General features: G+C 37.7%; 1 pseudogene; it reads left to right on the top strand.

The window, feature by feature from the left end:
* The first annotated feature begins 2,974 nt into the window (after positions 1 to 2,974).
* On the top strand, positions 2,975 to 17,161 carry LOC122135808 (annotated as a pseudogene).
* The last annotated feature ends 485 nt before the right edge of the window (positions 17,162 to 17,646 follow it).

Below are 17,646 nucleotides of genomic sequence, written 5' to 3'. Positions count from 1 at the left end.
GAGAGTAGAAACTTACAACACTTTCGCAGTTTGCGTTTATAAAGAGACATTATGAATCTCAGATATTCCAGTTTAGAATGCGGGATGTCATACGATTATTAAAGGTAGTAGTTCATCTCAGACACTAAACAACTATATCTGTCTTCATTTCTTTCTTCTGGTAGGCCTCCATGATTTTTTTTTCCATTCTGTAGAAGATCATTGGCTACAAATCAACTATTAAGCTCTAGCAGCATTCTTCAGAATATCTTCTTTTTGTGCTCAGGAGGAAAATGAAACTCAACAACCTTAGGTGATGTAAATGATGACACAGTCTCGTTCTTTTTTTTTGTCAACTGTTCCTTTAAGTCATTATGACAGTTATTTAATGAGGCTCTTGGAACAGCAATGCCACTTTTAAGAATGATGTCATAGTACTCATTGTAATCATAACAGCAAAATTCAAATTCTAAAGAAACTGATGACATCGCCACTTGCCGTAATTTCTCTTTGTAGTTATTGAATAATCTCTGAACCTGTGTTTTATATCTGGAGGACTCTCTTAATTACACGAGAAACATCTTAAATGGAAATGTAAACTTTCCTTTAAAGGGTTCACTAAAATGCAATGAGTAGGTACTTTTGTACAATTCATCCCATTGGATTTCCTGGTAAAATTTTGAATAAAAATGCGGTTTGCAAACAGCATTTTGGCTTGGGCACATAACTTTTTATCTCAGAATGTTTTTTACAGTCGAGTATGAATAAATGTATGTGGAGAAAAGTGAGTTGGTGAGTGTAGGGGTGTGAAATCAAGCTCCTGGTGATGAGAAGCGCTGGTCGGTGCTGTGACCCTGTGACCCTTCACCCCTGCAAGGTCTCTGGCGGCGTCCCGCCATCGTCCATCGTGGGCTGCCTGAGCCTGGCTGATTGGAAGCTTGCGGTTGGTGGGCGCTCGGGGGCGGCGCGACTCGTGTCCTTCATCAGGGACTAAGCTGTGCCACCTGACGTCCGGCTGCGACCACGCGGTCAACATGGGCTGAGCAGCCAGAGCGAGCTCATGGAGTTCACAGAGGAAGCGAGAGCATGGAGGAAGAACACGGAGCCGGCAGCTCCGAGTACAGGTGACAGCCCGCCGGACGCTCCGAGGGTTTACCCGGGATCAGAAGGCTTGGGATGTTTGAATAGTTTTGTTTGTAACAGCTAGTGAACAAGATATTCCAGAAAACGAGCGGTATATTCTGCTTTGCTGGGTTTCTTTGCCACGTCTGTGAAACTAATCTTAAAAGCTTTTGCACTCATTTGTACTAATTGTCAGCAGTTCTAATTGCAGTGTCTGTGCCAATGTTGTTGTTAACTAAAACTATTAAACCAATAAAAGTTTTCATTTAATTGAAATAAAACTGAAATAAAGTAAAATATAGTTGTTATAAAATTAAAAACGTATTTTTTCAGTTCGTTGCCGAGGAAAATTCTAAAGTTCTTTTCAATTTAAGTACTAAAATGACTTAAAACTGAAAGAAAAATTAATTAAAGCTAAGATATAATTAAAAAAAAAATAGCAAAAAGAAACCAATAAAAATGAAAAAAATACTAAAATGTAAACTATAGAAAGGAAGTCAAAAAATACATAAAACTAGAAGACCCTGCTACAACTAAAAGTGAACCAAAAAACATTTTTATTTAAAAATTGTGTGTTTGAATTTTTTAATTGTTTATTGTATTATTTGTGTATTAAGTAGTATTTTTTCTTAAATCCTAGTTTTCATTCCTGTGAGCAGATTCTAGCGGGGGATGGATTTGATTTAGATATATTAAAATAAATAATATAAATATTTTATTTAGGAGGAAAGATTTAAAAGTATTATTAAAAAATTTTAAAATTTAACAAATTAAAATGACACACATTTATTTAAATGAATATTTTTAATGGTTTTCTATTTTCATTTGTAAAGTAGTCTAAAATATTTCAAATTATCTAAGCACACCTTTCTACTCTGTGCAGTATGCTGTTTTTTTTAAAGAGCCTTGAAGAAAGTAAGCTTATGTTTCCAAATGTACCGTGTATAAATGTTCATCAGATATTCACTGTGAGACATAAGTTATTAAAGGCAATTATATTTAACGACATTTTCAGCAAAAATGTAAACAAATATGAGTACTGCTTTAATTACTCCTTTTTATCTTCCTCTAACGTGCTGGTCTCTGTTGGCCACCGGCCCCACCCGGACTGCAGTGTGGATAGGCTGGATCGAGGAGATGTTGGACGCGGGGCGTGAACGATAAACAAAAAAATTCGGCAACTTCACGGTGGCGCAGCCACATCCTGTCGGGTTGTACAGCAGAGACTTCAGATTCACCAGTTCCTCCCGCACATGGTCAAAACACCGGCAAACCTGGCCACGCGCGGGAATCGGCACGGCTCTCGGTCAGTCCACGATCTTACCATTACTACAGAAATCCAAAGGATAAGTCCACTTCCACAATAAAACTTTCCTGAGCCATGTACCCACCCCCATGTCATTCACCATGTCTGTTCACTTCAGCGCCGCAAAGAAATTAAGCTTTTCAGGAAAAATTCAGGATTTTTCTCATCTAGGGGACTTCAATGGTGGCCAGCGCATATATCAGGGTCCAAAAAATACAGCTTCAAAAAAGGATATTAGCTGAAGGAGATAATAAGCATAAAATGATAATTTTTCTGAAAAAGATTCATATTTATACAACTTTTTAGCCTCAAATGCTTTCGGCTTGCCTCTAGCTTGAAGCTGCATTGAACCTGCATTTGGACCTTGAAATCATTTGGCCACCATTGAAGTCCACTATATGGAGGAAAAAAATCACTGGAATGTTTTCCTCAAAAGCTTCGATGTAGAGTGAAAAGACATGGGGTTGAAGTACAAATGATCAGAGAAGTGGACTCATCCTTGGTGAGTGACTCTGATGATAATGACTGTATCTGATCTAGTGCAGGAGTGAATTCTGGTAAGCTGACATGCTCGGCGGACGATTGAAGCGTTTCTGTACTGCTGACAGAGACCCGGCCTACAACCAGGGCGCCCGGCTAGACGGCCGTCTGAGCCCGTGGCGTACAGGGTTCCCAGCCACCTCATCACAGACAGCATGGCGGCGCATCGCCATGAGGGAGAAAGAGGCATCACACCAGGTGACGAGTTGCCAGGTGTATAGGCTTGCAGGTGTGCGTGATTGTGTCAGGTCAGTGTCAGATGTTAAAATGTTCTTGTGCACACACAGCTGTCGTCGTGTCGGAGCGGACAGGGTTGTTGCCAACGGCGACTCGGCCAACAAGGTGGGCACGGCGTATCAGCTGGCCACTCGCTGCCAAGCATCCACGCGGTTAATACGTGTTTTACGTGTGGCGGGCCAGCACGTCCTGCGATCTGAGTCTGGATCTTTGAGGCGGACTTGTGAGACATCGTGATCGAGAGCGTCCAGCTAAGGAGCTTCACCAGCATCAACGGAGTGTCCTGTAGCAGCTTCCTGGTGAGCCAAAGTGGACACTGATAACCGGATACACGTCACTGAAAATTTATGATATTAGGTTTCAAATTAGAAATATTGAAAAAATTACTATAGATGAAAACACATCCCAAAAACAACATGCAAACATTCTCAAGTTTTTAATTTGGAAGCACTAAAATTACTGACTGGAAAAAAAAATAAATCGAAGCCTAAAATTAAAACTGAAATAATATAAATTAAACCTAATATAGTAATAAACTTTACAATAAAATCATGAAGTATTAAAAAAAAAGAAAACGAACAAATCATAAAAATAACAATAATTCAACATATTAATAAAAAGTGTAATTCAGTATCCTAACTACAACTAAACATAACACAATTTTACTACTACAATAAGCACTTTCCAGGTTGAGAAGAAATCACTGAATTGACTTGTAGTTTGCGGAAGAGGGTACGTAGAAAGATGGATTGCAAGTTCAATTTGACACTTATTAATACAATTAGTAATATTAATACTTAATATTAATAAGAAAAAAAATAATTCATATATTTAACTTTTTACCTGCCTTAAGTCACACACACAAAAACTGATTGGTCATTTTACATGTCAGTCAGTCAGAGAGAGATATAGATGCGACTATAAAATACTGAGGATAAAACCATTTAAATAGAAATTCAAAATCTTCTGGATTGTTTGTGAAATTCAAGCAGGCTTCCTTAAAATATATATTTGTAATAATTATACACCTGTTCGAGGTTTGGGTTGGTATGATTTTCAAGTGACAGTGAAGAAATTTATTGATGTTTTCTGTTCTTTTGAACTTTCTAGTCTTCAGAAGAGAATACAGGAAAATAAAAATATATCAATGTTTTAACAAACATGTGAGAAGCAGCACAAATTTTTCAACCACGGATAATTAGGGCTGTCAAATGATTAATCACATCAAAATAAAGTTTGTTTACATAATATATGTATGTGTACGGGGTATATTTATTATGTATATATAAATACACACATAAATTATATATTTAAGAAAATATTTACATGTTTATATGTTTATATATTTATATTCTTATATTTTATAATATATATAAATATATTTAATATATAAACATAACATATTCTTCTTAAATATATACATGCATGTGTGTGTATTTATATATACATAATAAATATACACAGTATACACACATATATTATGTAAACAAAACTTTTATTTTGGATGTGATTAATCGTGAGTAATCATTTGACAGCCCTACTGATAATAATAATAAATGTTTCTTGAGCAGCAAATCATTATATCAGAGTGATTTCTGAAGATCATGTGACACTGAAGACTGGAGTAATGATGCTGGAAATACAGCTTTGATTACAGGAATAAATTATATTCTACAATATAATAACATATAAAACACTTATTTTAAATTGTAATATTTCACAATATTACTGTATTTATTTATAATAAATTACATTTTAAAATGTATTCACATAGAAAACAGTTGATTCAACTTGTAATAATATTTCACAATATTAGTTTTTACTGTACTTTTCATTAAATAAATGCAGCCCTTAGTGAGAAGAGAACATCTTATCAGTGCTAAACTTCAGAATGATGGTGTAAGTGTATTAAATGTGCTATTGCTATTAGTGTTCATGTATATAGTAAATGCCTATTTGTGGTTTTTTTTTAATGTTCAAAACAGCGTGTTTTTTTGTTTTTAGAAGAAAGAAGAAGGGGTGAGGATCTGGAGACAGCAAGAAAAAAGATGATTAGTGTGTGTGACAGCAGGGTGTTTAAGTGAGATTTGAAACAGAGCGGAGCTGCTTTTAAGTTAAAGCGGTTCTGATATGAGGGAGGATTCAACGATCCTCCGCGCATGTGAAAAACAGAGAGAGAGACGAGAGAGAGTCAGAATAGAAAAGCAGATTAATTAAAGAAAGCTGCAGTGTTTTAACTCAACTGCTGGCGTCTTTCTCGAGGGGAGAGACAGATTACTGCACTGCTCTCATGAAAACTGCTGTCTGACTCACAACAGACAAGACCAGGATTGAGGCGGGGAGCGCTGGTCCCAGATCAGCACCCCATCAGTTCAGCTCAGCAAATTAACTTGTCCTGACTGGAAAACTGTTATACATCTGCCAGAGAAACAGCATAGATTATATAGGCTAGATTGTGGTCTATCCAGTAGAAGTATAAAATAGTTATAAATATTAAAATGTTTGTTAGAGTACAGGAACAGATTTGGAGAAATGTAGCATTGCATCACTTGCTCAGCAGTGGATGCTCTGCAGTGAATGGGTGCCGTCAGAATGAGAGTCTGAACAGCTGATAAAAACATCACAGTAATCCACACCACTCCAGTCCATCAATTAACATCTTGTGAAGCAATAAAATGCATGTTTCTAAAAATCAAATCCATCATAAAAGGGCACCTATTATGCTCCTTTCTACAAGTCTCAGGTGTCCCAAGAATGTGTCTGAAATTTCAGCTCAAAATACCCCACAGATCATTTATTATATCATTTTGAAAATGCCTGTTTTGAGTAGAAGCAGAAACGTACTGTTTTCGTGCATGTCTCTTTAAATGCAAATGAGCTGCTGCTGCACGCTGCCCCCTTCCCAAAACTGGGCTGTGCCTTTACAGCTCGTTCCTCTGATAATCTGCTAAAAAACATCTGTTTGGTTTGGATTATCATGTCTACCACACTGAAATCATGCGTTTTAACACACATTAGTTTAAACTCCTGATATCTGATAATCTGCTAAAAAACATCTGTTTGGTTTGGATTATCATGTCTACCACAGCATGTGAGGGGCGGCGACATGCTCATAGTTTGTTAAAAACACACGAGTAACAGAAACACAGATTTTTGTTATGTCTTAGTTAAACAGCTGGGAGAGAAATTGCATGTTTATATTAGATCAGTGTACAGTACCTACTGCTGTCTATGATATTAGATCAGACCCAAAAACCATCACTCACTGCTCTGAGACTGAATAAGCGTCTATAAGCACAATAAGATATTTCTTACTTGAATGCTGCTTTTAAATGCTCTAGTGTGAGAAGATAAACAGGGTGTGAGGCTCCTCAGGGCGAGTCTCTGCTAATGGCGGCAGTGTCTGTCAGAGTAGGTAAGTGAGGAGCTTGTTTTCATGATATGTCACCTTTAATGCATATTAACTTTAAACTGTCACTTCTGTCTAAAATATCAATCCATAACACTGAGTAGTCAATTAAGAAAAGTGGTAGTTTGCACATTGCCAATTAGTATTAAGTTAATTTTAAATACTAAAATAACTTCAAATAAACTAAAACTATTAAATAAAAATTTATAAACCTCATATGTGATCCTGGAGCACAAAAGCAGTCTTAAGTAGCACATACAATACATTGTATGGGTCAAAATTATCAATTTTCTTTTATGCCAAAAAACTCATTTTGGACATTAAGTAAAGATCATGTTCCATGAAGAAGATGTTTTGTAAATTTCCTACCTTAAATATATCAAAACTTAATTTTGATTAGTGATATGCATTGCTAAAGAACTTCATTTGGACAACTTTAAAGGTGAGTTTTCTACTCAATATTTTGATTTTTGCATCCTCAGGTTAGATTTTAAATAGTTGTATCTCAGCCAAATATTGTCCAATCCTAATAAACCATACATCAATGGAATTTCAATGTAATCAAATTTTATTTCAAAAAAAAATATTGTCCATATGGCTGGGTTTTGTGGCCTAAGAAACATAAATAAATTCAAAGTGCACACAGAAAAACTCAAAATAAAATCCAATTCAAATATTAAATTCTCTGGGTTGTGTTGCAGGGATCGATGCTGGCGGAACCCTGCGTTCAGCGTCACTTCCTCCACGGGAGGGACAACGCTAGATACCGGCAGGCATCATCCGCGACCGGCTCCTGCAGTTGTTCTGCCGTCTGAACTGCAGGCCGCTCTGAGCGGGGAGACTCCGCGGCTCTGTAGGGCTTTTCGCTCCTCCTCCCCATGGTTTCACCTCACTGTGAGGTGGGAGATTGCACCTTTAACTACACACACCTGGGCGTCGGCACGAGTGTAAACAAGGTATACACTAGGCGTTTGATTCAACACTTTACAGCAGTGGAATAACACCATGTGACTGACACACATTTGTACAGCCAGGGATGGCTTGTAAGACACACACAAACACACACACACACACACACACACACACACAAGTACGTTCTCCTTCTCTCTGTGTGTGTACAGCTCATATGCACGTCTATCTCTATGTCTTGTTCCTTTTTTCCACTGTTTTCTTCCCCTCTCTCTGGCTCCAGCTCCGTTTTTAATAGGAAGTGTCTCACAGAGGCGGTAAACAGTGTAGAGCATTCAGAGTATTTCAGAATACAGGGTCAACTGATGTCCCTTAAGGTAGGAACCTCATGACATTCTGTTGAGAACACACCGAATTAAGTATTTCACCCCAAAATCAACTGGAAAAATGAGAAATTACATTTTTATATAAGTAAACAAAGCCTATTTTAAGAACTGTTAAGAGAAAGATATTTGCATTGTGATTTTAATGGCACTTAAATATTTTAAATTCCCTCCATATTCTCAGTAATGTAATACACAAAAAAATCTATTTACACTATCATTTTTAGATTAAAAATATGTCTATAATATTAAACAATATTATTTGTATTACTAATATTTTACTGTAGCTGTTTAGCTGTAAAAATAATTCTATAATACAGTCAATGAGAATCCTAATAAAGATATTGTAAAAATATTCTCAAAAGTACATTTCAATCACTTTTAAAATGCCAAGTCTTTTTTTTTTTGTTTTTCTTGGCATTACATTGATTTTTTGAGAATGGGTGTGGAAAATGTATTGAGTGTCATCTTTAATGAGTCCTAAAAATGTTTTTTTACTTAGCTTAATGGAAAATGTAATGCGCATTTTCTTTCAGTTTTGAGGTGAAGTGTTTTCATGAGACTTTCCCTTACAGGTCAAGACTGTTTCATTAGCTACTAAGCAAACTAGATTTATGTAAAATATAAGCCCATTTTAGATAAGGGCTGTACTTTAATCTACAAATACCACGGTTTATCACGGAATCTGAGTGCCAGTCCTTGTACCAGGCAGTGCCATATAAACTGTCTCATGTTACAAAATCAAAATGTTATATTAACATTAAAAGAGAGATTTGAAGCCTGCAATCGAGCAAATAAAACAAATGGAGAGTATGAGGCAATTCACATACAAGTGTTCTTTAACCTTATGTGAGTAAATCTGGTATGTTAGAACAAAGTCATTTAGACCAGAATAGTCAATCTACCTAAAGCGAACAATTACCGGTCAATGATTTTGAACTTTACGCAAGGTTGCAGGTTTATCTCTCAAGCTCTGAGGGCAAAAATGAAGTACGACAGTCAGAGTTATTTTCCGCATTACAACCACAGGCGCTGGAGTTAAACCTCGCGATGTTTCTTACCAAATCTGTAATGTCAGGCAGATGTAATGTGATCAAGAGTGTGGGGAAATGTGTGCTATGGAGCTAGATGTTGTGACAATACGCGTTCAGAAAGAGATCCCAGACTCCTCTAGTACTTCCACTCTGTTTTTAAATCGTAGAGTTCTGTGGTTGTATTATATTCACGCGATCACACACAACACTCGATGCTTGGTCTGAGCCTGGGTTTACGGTACGGAGTCTTCGGCTGCGGATCAGCGCTCGTGAAGCTTGGTCAGTCCGGGTCTTTGCGCTCCGTGAAACCCAGATATGAGGCCGAGAATCCTCACTGCCTTCACGAAGAGACCAGCAAAAAACTTCCCCGCCCACTGATGTCCGATCGTCTGAATGAGACGGAGCCAACGCCCACCTCTCCACTTACAGCGTGTCACAAAATCATCCCACGGCAACCCGATCATAACAAACTTACTTAAAATAACAATGCCATGATCACTTACAGTCCAGTTTTCACAGTCAAGAGAATGCGGCGTCACGTGTGAACCCTAGTCAGAATGACGTCATATTGAATTTCTGACAGAAGAAAGCGAGGCTGGACAGAATTACGATGCGTTACGATTGTAAGTTGAGCTGTCGTTTGACAACATAGCTAATGAAGCGTCTTTTATAGATAAAACTCTCAGAAGAGCGAAAACTGCATAAAAGCGGTCTTGAAGGCCTGCGTTTTTAATCAGCGTTAAATTCATAATGGCGTCTACCTGATTCACACCAAAGAGCGATGCGCGATATTGAAAGTCACACCAGCGGGCGATATCATGTTTATTCGGCGCGAATGCGTGCGCTTTAAATTCTCTCAGAGCTCATTATAGCAGGATTGATTCTGATTGGCTGTCAATGTTTGTATCGTTCATCAGCTGGAAATAATCGTTCTGAAAATGAATCCAACGATATCGTTTCTCCGTGCCTTTATCGTTATAGTTGTAGTGTGGACTCAATGATTTTTAGAACGATATCTTTATCGTTATCTTTATAGATATCATGCTTGGTGTGAACAGGCCAAGAACAATAACTATAAAGATAACGATAAAGATATCGTTCTCGATATCGTGAGAAAATCATTCTCAGTATTAAAGATTAGCAGAGTCCACACCACAGCTTTAATGATAAATGCACGGAGAAACGATATCGTTGGATTCATTTTCAGAACGATTTTTCTCCAGCTGATGAATGATAAAAAGCTAGACTGCCGGCCAATCAAAATCAATCCTGCTATAACTCAGCTGGAGAATTTAAAGCTGGGCGGATAAATATCAGTTATCTTCAGAGTTATTGTTCTTGGTGTGAGCGAGCCGTAAGCGTCCATTTAGATCACTTTGGATCACGGGGCATTGAATGTGCATTTATTTTTTACCAGTTTCACCTGCTTAAATCAAAAAATGTGAAAGCATCAAAACACTTAGAGCAGCTGTAAGCGTGTTTGTCTAATCCAAATTCTCATATGATACAGCCTAAAACAAAAATTTGTTTTTTATTTTTTGCCAATGTAGTATCTTTGATTTTTAGAAGACTGGTGAATGGGAAATATGGAAGGATTCATATTATAAAGACAAATGTAGCATAACCGAGGTCATCCGTGTGGATTTGTAGTGTTCCTGAAGGTACAAAGTTTAGTTTCTACATCTACATCGATTATTTTTAATCTTTATTTTTACTTAAACTGTGTAAGCTGATGATTTGTTTTATGTATATCTATACATTGTATATCCATGAATTGTGTATATTGGTGATGAAACTGCTGTTGGAGAGGCCCTCTATAGACGGGACACGCCACTCGACAACTAGAGGCTAAATCGGCAATAAAAAGCAATGAAATTCCTCCGATTTAAATCATTTAAAAGACTAATAGCTCTGGAGGCGGATGTCCGGCCTGAGAGGACCTCTATGTGTTTCTGTTTGTTCATAGCTCTTCACAATTGATAATCACAGCTGGGTTTGATTTTGTATTCTGTGAAGTAAGGTGGAAGTAAAAAAAAACTATTACACTGGATGTTTTTTTATACATATGAATATAATATACAAACGTACATCATTTAAGAGATGTCTGTTTACACATCAGAACAATAAACAAGAAGAGAACCAATACTGTTGTGTTTGTGGCCGGTTCTTGTGTAATCATGAACCTTGGTGAGATGCTGAACATGCAGCGAGCGTCGCAGAGTCTCAAAGCTATAGCATCGGCAAGGGAATGTGAATCAAAATAGTCCTTTTCTCAGCTTTAGAAATTTGATAATACTATTTTTAATGAAAGGCATGTATCTTTTCAGACCTTTCCGGGTTCCAACTCAGTCCTAAAGTAACAGTAAAACCAGTTTTCCGTTGCAGATACAAACTGGTGCAAGCCGGGAGGTGAAAATTTTTGAACGAGAGAAGCAAGGATGATTATTTGTTTAAAATATCATATTTTTCTATTTGGGTACTAACTCGGGGGTGAAAACTTTTGAACCGGATGATTATTTTGTTTAAATATCATATTTTTCATTTGGTACTACTGGGGGTGAAAACTTTTGAACCGGATGATTATTTTGTTTAAATATCATATTTTTCATTTGGTACTACTGGGGGTGAAAACTTTTGGATAATTATTTTGTTTAAATATAATCTTATATTACTAACTATAAGATAGTAACATGTAGTATGAATTACATAATCAGATTCCAAATATTAAGTACATGTAATTAGATTATATAGATTTTTCAATATCCCTTGTAAATGAAGACTAGTTACTTTATTTACTGATTAACATAATTACTATATTCACACACAACTGCAATAAATAATACATAATTTATTAAATCTCCCTAATTTATCCTTTTTCATCTTTATTAACAACGAATGGAACTAATTTCTTTCTCTTTGTATTTTTATATCGATATGGTACAAGATTATCTTATTTAAATCAATGTTATAAACGTCTTCGGTTTAAAGTAATGCAATCAAAAAGTAGTCATATTACTTAAAATGTGAAGTAATGATATGGATTACGTTAGTGACTACAAAACCCTAAAACAAACTGTTGTGGACATTCGAGTTAAAGATGCACAATTTGGGTGTTTTTAATGAGACGAGGTTTAACCCATTGTCAACGTGTTTTATATGCCACCAAAACGTTGTTCTCTGAACGCACCTCAAACGACGTGAAGACGTCACCCGCCCCTTCAGCCAATCAGCGCTCGAGCTCTGCAGCACGTCCTCGAGGGCCGCGTAACCTAAGCGGGAGTAGCGCGCGCGGGTCGGAAGTCCTCATTCCGAGAGGAAAAACACAAATAAAACAATAAAACCAACAACAAATAAACACTGTGCAAACTTGGCGAACATGGACCACTACACAAAAGACGACCTGTGCGGATTGATAAAGCCGCGAGGACTGATAATAAGCCTCTTTGGCGATTGAGGAAGAGTTATCCGCTGCTGCTAACGCGCGACACTACGCCAGATTCATGATTAGCTGATTTCAGCTGGCATTTCATCTATAAACTGCGCTTTCCGGAGCTTCTCACACTCAGAAGTGGCGCTTTGTATATTAGCAGTGTGGTAGAGAGTCGCAGGACGGGCGGGTTGTGTTGTGTTCAGGTCGGCGGCGGCCGCTGGCGGATGCCTCCTGCTCTAGAGTAGCGAGCTGAGCTCAGGTCACCGGGTTTAACGCACCGAGCAGGTATAGTCCAGGTGTTGCGGCTAGACAGGTGAGATGCGTCCCTGCGCAGATGAGAGCCATGCTGGACCAGCTCATGGGCACCAGCAGAGATGGTAGAGTATTTCTTTCATCCCCGGCGAACGAGAAACTAAACCAGTGCGTTTGACTCCGACAGTGCCTCGTTGCTTTAGTGTTTTGTTTTATATAAGTTACTGGTATATATTGATACTCTCTTGATCTTGACCTGTTAAGAAAGTCACGGTTTATGTGAGTCGTCGGCTCTCGTGGTTGTAGTTGAATCATTTAATAGCACTGCATTTAGTGATTTGATTGACGGGAAGCATGTCAGATTTGATGATTTTCAATTATTTTGATGCCATTCATTTATAATAATTACTGCTACTCTCGCTTTTCACGAAATATTGGTTCATTTTCATGATTCCGACGATTAGATATGATTTAAAAAAATCATAAAGCTTATGCTTTGGTTGGAATAAAATTCATAGCAGTCAATTATTTAGTGGGAATCATGATTTTTATTATTTATTTGGTATGAAAAGAATCACAGTTATTCTTCTTTTTTTTTTTCATACATAATTATTACGATCATTTTCAAAGCCTCATATTTTGATGCAAATTGTAGTTTGATCATCAGTGTCATAATTCTCATGTGTGTTTGTTTTTTATTGAGCATCATGATTGGATTCGTGGCATGATTGTTTGTTTGATTGAAGGTGGTTGTCTGGTTGTGTGTTTGAAACGATGAGAATTATGATTTTTGATGCTGCTTAATGTGTGGATCTGGGTTTCTGGCAGGAGACTCGATGAGACAGCGGATCAAGTTCATGGACGAATCGGGGTGTGTAAGAGTCATCTGCTGGAGTCGTGTCCCACAGCATATGACATACTCGTCCGGGACCGTAAGTGTCTCATTATCGCTCCTCATCACTCATCTAAAACTAGGGGTAGTTTGATAATCGCAGGACTGTATTTATGCTTGGCCACAGTTGCATTATGACATCAAACACATTGAAAGGTCACCTGAGTTTTTTTAAACGGTTGTGTTTGTGGCAGCGCATGGATCTGGGGGAGTGTGTGTGAAGATCCATGATCTCGCTTTGAGAGCAGATTATGAGATCGCATCTAAGCAGCAGGAGTATTTCTTTGAGCTGGATGTGAGTATGAACCCTTTACATTCGTATACATTTGACTGTATGTGCTTCTAAATGGCTGATCGTGCCGCGTCTGCTCAGGCCACAGAGCACCTGCAGTCTTTCATCGCAGACTGTGACCGAAGAACCGAACTGGCAAAGAAACGGCTGGCTGAAACACAGGAAGAGATCAGCGCTGAAGTGGCTGCCAAGGTAAAACCTGATGATCTGCGAGGGGGAATCCCTGAACGATCGCAAGATTTCACTTTCATGTCATTTTTCATATTGAAGTTTCACACATCTGCACACCAGCAGACTAGTGAGTCATGGTCCACAGCTCTGAAATAAACTGACTTTTTTTATGAAGAAGGAGGAGGAGGATGGGCCCTTTCAATGTGTCCCTGTTCCAACTTCCTGTTTCGATAGGAAGTACATGCAAAAACAGAAAATGAAAATCCACTCAGTTTATTTTCTTTTTAAAGAGACCATATCCACGGAACCTTGTTTCCATCACCAAAAAAAAAATCCCACAGTTCTGATTTCATTTTTCACAGTTGTAAGTTTATATCTCACAATTTTTTTTCGTTAACATCTCAACAACTGATGTTTTTCTTTTAGAATGTTACGTTTATAGTTCAAAGTGTTGGCTAAAATTCTAAAGCTAAAATGTCAACTTAGAATTCTAAGAAAAAAATAATTATAATTGTGGAATATAAGCATTGAGTCTCTGAGAAAAGTCAGAATTGTGAAGTGTAAACCGAAATTGTGAGAGCAAAAAATTAAACAAATTGTGAGATGTAAACAGAATTCTAAGCAAAAAGTCTGAATTGCAAGATGTGAAGTCAGAATTCTGAGGGGAAAAGAGTGTCAGAGTTGTGAGATGTAACAAAAAAGATTGAATTGTGAGATGTGAGTTCAGAATTCATGAATTCAGAGAAAAAAAGTCTGAAGTGTAAACTTTTGAGTTCTGAGAGTATAAAGTCAGGGATTATAGATAGTCAAACGTAGAATTCTAAGAGAAAAAAGTCAGAGTTTAAGATTTAAACTCAAGAATGATTGTGAGAAGAAGAATAGTGGATGAGTCACGATTGAATTCTTTTTTTTTTTTTTGTGGCAGAAACAGGCTTCCACAATATCTATGCCATTTGGTAGCTTTTTAGTTATTTTGCTTGAGATAAGTGTATTATTCACAGTTACGGTTCAAAAGGTTTTTTTTTTTTTTTTTTTTTCCCCAACCAAAAGAAATTTTATTTTTCATGCCCATTTTCCCCCCTCTCTCCACCTTTACTCTCAGAACTGTCTGTTTTTACAGCTGTGACTCTAATCTCGATGCTCTCTGATTGGCAGGCGGAGCGTGTGCACGAGCTGAACGAGGGAGATCGGGAAGCTGCTGGCGCAGAGCAGCGGAGCAGCTGGGCGGCGAGGGGTAACGTGGAGGAGGCGCGAGCAGGTGCTGGAGAAGGTGGAGAAAACACGCACCCTGAAGAAAGAGGCAGAGGTCGGTGTGGGGTCAAAGGTCATAGTGGAAATATCATTGTGATCGCAAATAAAATTTGATTAGGTATTTGTTGTGGTTTTTTGTTTTTTTATTTATTTATCGGTTTACAATAACAACAATCAAAAACAATATACACAAAAAAAATACATTAAAGAGCATACAGATATGAAAACATGCATCATCAAATCCAGTTTGATGTTAAATGAAATCAAATGATAGCACATGAATGGTCAGTGTGATAACAGTGGATATTAAGATATAGGGTTCATACTAGGTCCAAAAACATATTCCAGGTCTCTAAGAAGATGTGGCTTCTGTTTTTTTAAACTGTTAAATATTCCATGTGAATGTTGTTTATGATATTCTAAAATAATCGATTAGGTGTGTTTTTGTTATGCCGCAAGTTAATTATGTTGTTGTGTTTAGGACATCTACCGTAACTCCATGCCGGCCTCCAGCTTACAGCAGCAGAAGCCGGCGTGTTGTGTGAGAGGTGTGCTCCGCCAGACCTCGGTCTCCACGACAACGACCGCCGCCTCGCCCGACCACTTCGGAGGGGAAACTTCATCTAGGTTGCATCGAAATCCGGGAAAAACTTGAAAAAACTGCGGTATGAGGATGACCTTCACAGCAGTCGAGGCGGCTGGTGTCAGCAGCTGGCTCTTTCGCCGACGATCTGCTCTGGATTTGCAGAAGGCTGTGGGCGGAGAAAACAGGGGCCATCTCGCACGAGGAGAGAGAGGAGGAGCGCTGACAAAGCACAGGAGCGAGCCAGAGAGTGGGAGCTGGAGCAGAGAAGAGAGGGAAGCAGTGCGCCGGGAGCGCGAGAGGGAGCGAGAGAGAGAGCGCGAGGGCGAGAGAGACAGAGAGAGAGAAACGCAGGATGTCCGTCTCTGTGCTCTGCTTTCATTTCATTCACCCAGATGTGTGCAAAGCATACTCAGGCCTTGATATTACAGCTGGGAAAGTCTCTCGATGTTATGTTACTTTCCTTCAAATTCCAGTGGAGCTCTAATAGGTAAAGGCAGTGGGGAGTCTCAAACTATAAAAGCAGCTTCCACACAAGACAGTAGTGTCATTATTCGGCTCAGTTATTGATTAATTTCAGATTCATTTATTTCAGTTCAGATTTAATAACTGTGATGTATATAAAGTGTCATTATTCAGATTGATTTCGTTTATAAAAAGTTCAGTGTTGATTCAGTTCATTATATATATAGATTAAACAGCCAAACAGATTCAGAATGTTGAGTCTAAAAATGCAAAAAAAAAAAATTACCCCCCCCCAGAAAGAACTAATAAATAATTTGATCATTTTTAAGTGTTTTAAATAAAAAAATAAACACCTTTGTAAGTACTTCTAGTACAAAAAAATTAGGTGATGTAGCCTAGTAAATCATACTAGTGTGGGATTACACATCAACTGTTACAAGTTTCACAAAGAGACTCCTGTGAACATTTTTTTAAGAGTTGACACACAAATTGTTGAACAAAAAACAAACTAACGTCGTAACACAGAAATGCCCAAGTGTTTGATCATGATGAAGTTTCTCTTTATCCTTCTGTTCTCAGGTCCAGATCCAGAAGTGCTGAGCGATATCGGTGAGGATCAGCTTCCTGTCGAATAACATCTGTGTCAGTAATCAAAGGATGTGCTGTGATAAAATGATCTCTTTCTGTGTGCTTCTCAGGGAAGGGAGGAAGCTCGTCCTCCCATCGCTCTCGTCGGCACCGTGAGGAGGGAGAGCGGGAACGAGACCGGGAGAGGAAACACAGACACAAAGACCGGCATCGCTCTCGCTCCCACTCACACAGGAGCAAAAGAAAGAGGTACCACAACAACTCCTGCTCGACTCCACCTGTCTGACCTGATCTGACTATTACATTTGAGCAATGAGGCATGATTTACAGGTGAATGTTCGTACAAAGGAGTCCAAGAGAAGTATGATCAAAACAACAGCTTTTATAACATAGCATTGATAACCAGTGATCAATTAAAATAAATATACACACGTAATGTGTGTTAAATGGTCATAGATATATTTTAAATGAAGTCATGAACATTTTTTAATTATCAAATAATTTATATTTGGAATTTAAATTAATAAAAAAATCATTAAACAATTTAAATGTCAAATCATGAATTATTGGGAACTATTTTAAATGAATGTGTACATTACTTTTAAGTGACTACATTTGTATCTTTTTGAATTTAAATGGTTTGAAATATGTAAAATGTACTTTTTTTAATTAAGCAATTAATATTTAGAATTTAAATATTTTAAATCGTTTTCTTTTAAATGACTACATTTATTATTTGGAATTTTAATTGTTAATTTATATAATAGGAATTTAGATTATTTAAAAAAATTTAATTCCAGATA

The sequence above is a fragment of the Cyprinus carpio genome, chromosome B1 (assembly GCF_018340385.1).
Source record: "Cyprinus carpio isolate SPL01 chromosome B1, ASM1834038v1, whole genome shotgun sequence".
Lineage (NCBI taxonomy): Eukaryota > Metazoa > Chordata > Actinopteri > Cypriniformes > Cyprinidae > Cyprinus > Cyprinus carpio.
This window is presented reverse-complemented; position numbering and strand designations above follow the sequence as displayed.